The following is a 4,464-nucleotide window of genomic DNA, read 5'->3' on the forward strand; positions in this document are numbered from 1 at the left end:
GCTGGTGGATTGGGAGTGCCTTTGGACACGGTGTGACATGTCTTATACACGTTCCTTATTTAGTTGGGTGTAATACGTCCAAACATATTTGTGTGTCAAAATCACCCGTGTTTTATGTTTCCTCCTTTTCCCTGTGGTGTTCTCTATCCATGGAGACCAGACCAGAGTAATGAGCTCCAGAGAGAATTCAGCGTGAGTTAAACGCCGTTCATCTTGAACATTAATACACCACCAGAACAAACATTTGAGGTCTATTGTGAGTGGAGTGCCTGTCATCATCCTGTTCTTCACTCAATGACTTCCCTTACAGTTGATCTAACTCTTACATGCTGACCACACCGCTCGTGTTGCTCGCGTGCACGAGCATTGCAAAATAAATGTACACATACATGTTATTCAATCATTGCACCCACACTGCTCGCGCGTGCCAACGAGCGTCTGAGTTGCCAGGCACTAAAATAGAAGTTGCTTCTATTTGTGGCGCAAAACGGGCTGCAAGTCCTGCCTCTCCCATCTCCTCATTGGCTTTTAGAAGCATTTGCCCACGTGCCATCTCCTCATTGGCTATACCCACGTGGGTGACTGAAAGATGAACGTAGGTTGGTGGTGGTAATACACCTTATTTGCCAATCGCCATATGAAGTCCAAAGAAGAAAAAGCCTAGGAGGAGAGATGACTGGAAACAATTCGGTTGACCGTTTTATGTATGGATTAATTGTCGGAGTAGAGGACCTTGTGCATTTCAGGCAAAATAACAACTCAACGTATATATCCCAGGACAAATTAGCTAGCAACAGCAAGCTAGCTAAATAGGACAAATTAGCTAGCAACTGCAAGCTAGCTAGCTAAATTGGCATGAATGTTAATTGCTTTTCAACATGTCCCCAAATTAATATAATTGGCTCAAAGTTTGTTTTGATATTTCAACCTGCGTGTCGTGATCGCTTTTGGTGTGGGGGGACAAAATCAGTTTGCGCACGATGGCGCACGTGGACGCACGCGAGTGCCCAGTTTGGGTATAGTGTTAGTCTCACTTGGCCCATAATGTGAGACTGGCCTAAGACTACAGCTAAGAGTCACAGGCAAAGTCAAACCATTTTTTGTTTAATTTTTACTTTGGTATAGTCAGTTTGTTTTGGCTGCGGATGTTCCTGCCTGTCACTGTGATTCGGTCAAGGGGTAGTCAATCTCTGAATTGATATTTTAGGAGGCTGACAGCTAAGTCAGTGCAGAGTTGTGTCCTTCTTCCATGAAGCTGAGGTAGGGACAGGGTCTGAAGTGCCTCAGTATAACTGGAGTATCCTCCTAGGATGGTGCAGCATGCTCATTCTGATACTCCAGGTCATAAGACTGGGCCTGGGTCAGTGAGCTGTGAAAGCGGAGGGCATCCTCCAAGGTGGGGCGATTGTGACCGGTGTAAATGCTCACTAGGTCTTCCTATGGCACATAGAACCTTTTAAAGGCAGCGAGGAGGAAATTTTTCGTGTGCTTTAGGCTACATAAAGCAACCTGGGCCCGATTCACAAAACCTTCTTAGAAGAAATGTATTCTTAACTGACATTTTTTCCTTAACCATAGACTTAAGAAGAAGTTAAGCAAAGTTGCTATTCCTCAAAAAAGTTATTGGAAATGTTTTGGCTATTTCTGATGTTTCTCCTTAAGCAAAAAGTTAAGAAGAAATTATGAAAATGAAAATAAAGTTATTAGAAATGTTCTTAATTCCAATCGCTAAACTTGTCTATTAGGGCAGTGAGAGAAAAAGCTCTTAAAAGCAATTGAACATGTTTAATTCACTCACAAAGTTAATCTGAAAGTTTCAGTATTGATTATTTTATACGAAGCAGAGACAGATCTTACAAGTACAGGCTGAGTGACACAGATTGGCAATAGAAACCGGCAGCATAAAAAGACATGGCTACAAAGAGGAGCGTGTATGTGGTACATGCACGACAGGGGAGGTAGAAACAGAGATGCACTTTCTCCTTTACTGTGATAAATATTCCTCACCAAGAGATTAATTATTCACAGAAATGACTACTTTTATTAAATTTTTACTTATTAAACAGAGGAAAAATAAAATACTCATGGGCGAAGGAGCAATGGCTCCTCATGCAGCCAAATATGATTTTGCCTGCCATAGCCTGAGGGACATGAATAATAATCTTGCATAGTACAGTAACTTACTTATTATGACTGTTATTGTTATTACTGTTATTGTTATTACTATTATTATTGTGTTTATCATTCAAATAGTAGTGGTATGGGTGGTAATGGTAATGTAGCAGTTATATGATGGTGGTGTGGTAGTGGTGGTAATAGTGATAGTAGTTGTAGTACCGATGTAATGTGATGATGACCGTTATTTAGTTATAAGTTAGTTATAGTTTATTTTTTTATTTTGTATTACATGTTTATTGTATACATTGTTGCTTTGGCAATATTGACACAATGTTTTCATGCCAATAAGCAGCTTGAATTTGAATTTGATTATTTTAAACACGGAACATGTTTTAGAATAGTAATCTTAGTAAGAAATATGCTAAGCGGATTTCCATTGCTAGCTAGATAGCTAGCTAAAACGGTTGCCTAGCTTTTGTAACAAGATATTTGAGAAGTTGTAAAAATCATAAGATGTTGTGAGGAATTGCACTTACAATTGCACACTTTTTTTAGAAGCTTCTTAAGTTTTTGCGTAAGAAGTGTTTTGTGAATCTGGGCCCTGCTCGCACCATTGTGAGTCCTTCTGTACCGTTACCCTGAAATGTTCAACTATCACACAATTTGAGATCCTGGCCCTTGATCCGGAGAGGGCGGACAGGTGGAGTGATAGGACTTTTCACTTGCAGGGTTAGTGACATTCTGCTGGCATGAACCCACATGGTGAAGTTGATCAGGGCCGCCTGCAGTTTGCTGATGTTTCCTGTTTACAACACGCGGACCAGATTTAGATTGTCAACATATTTCCATACTGTTGACATCTCGGGCTGCGCGTGTCAATGACCGCGAAGGAAATGAAAGAGCCCAGAAGAGTTCCTTGAGCCAATACCTCCTGCCGGCTCCTGCCAGCCTGAGAGGCTGTCCTGGTAGTGTACCTGTTGTTTGCGGCCGGTCACAAACTGCGGAGCCATGCAATGAGGACAGGTCTGTCACTCAGTTGGTTCAGGCGTTCAACGGCAATGGTGTGGTCGATTTTGTCAAAGGCTTTGGAGAAGTCAGTGGGGATTAATGTGTGTATGGTGGATGGGATGTCTGATTGCTTGTATAAACAGTCCAGGAGGCATAGGTAGATGATCTTTCTGGGGTCTATGTTGGGTGTTATGTCTTCCTTTATCCAAATCAAATCAAATGTATTTATAAAGCCCTTCTTACATCAGCTGATATTCAAAGTGCTGTACGAGAACCAGCCTAAAACCCAAAACAGCAAGCAAGCAGGTGTAGAAGCAGGTGGTAGGAAAACTCCTAGAAAGGCCAGAACCTAGGAAGAAACTAGAGAGGACAGGCTATGAGGGGTGGCCAGTCCTCTTCTGGCTGTGCCGGTGAGATTATACCGAAATGTTAAGATGTTCAAATGTTCATAGATAACCAGCAGGGTCAAATAATAATAATCACAGTGGTTGTCGAGGGTGCAACAGGTCAGCACCTCAGGAGTAAATGTCAGTTGGCTTTTCATAGCCGATCATTCAGAGTATCTCTACCGCTCCTGCTGTCTCTAGAGAGTTGAAAACAGCAGGTCAGGGACAAGGTAGCACGTCCGGTGAACAGGTCAGTGTTCCATAGCCGCAGTTAGAACAGTTGAAACTGGAGCAGCAGCACGGCCAGGTGGACTGGGGACAGCAAGGAGTCATCAGGCCAGGTAGTCCTGAGGCATGGTCCTAGGGCTCAGGTTCTCCGAGAGAGAGAGAGAGAGAAGTTGGCAGCGAAGCTCTCAGCAACTTTTGAAAGCTGTGGTGTCAGGGATATTGGCCGTGGCTGGTTGAGTGAAGGATGGTGGGCCTCGATGATGGGCACGACCATGGCTTCTTTCCACTGGGAGGGGAATTCACCTTGCTGGAATGCAATATTGAGGATGTCACAGATGTTTTGACTCAACTCACAGGCAAATTCTCATAGGATCCGCTGTGGCACACCGTTGGGGCCGGGGGCTTTGTTGGCTTTGATCAAATCAAATCAAATGTATTTATATAGCCCTTCTTACATCAGCTGATATTTCAAAGTGCTGTTTCCATTAGTTTTGTCTTGTTCCCTGCACACCTGGTTTTCATTCCCCAATCACACTACATGTATTTATTTCTCTGTTCCCCCTCATGTCTTTGTGTGTGATTGTTTCGTGTTACGTGTCATTTTTGACGCGCTATTTCTGGTGTGCGTTTATTTCCATGTTTTATATTTCACGAGGTATGTTTATTTGTTTGTACTTTCTTATTGTGACTGTTTGCACGTTTTTGCACTTTGGCATATTGGATG

The sequence above is a fragment of the Salvelinus sp. IW2-2015 genome, linkage group LG20, assembly GCF_002910315.2.
Source record: "Salvelinus sp. IW2-2015 linkage group LG20, ASM291031v2, whole genome shotgun sequence".
Taxonomy (NCBI): domain Eukaryota; kingdom Metazoa; phylum Chordata; class Actinopteri; order Salmoniformes; family Salmonidae; genus Salvelinus; species Salvelinus sp. IW2-2015.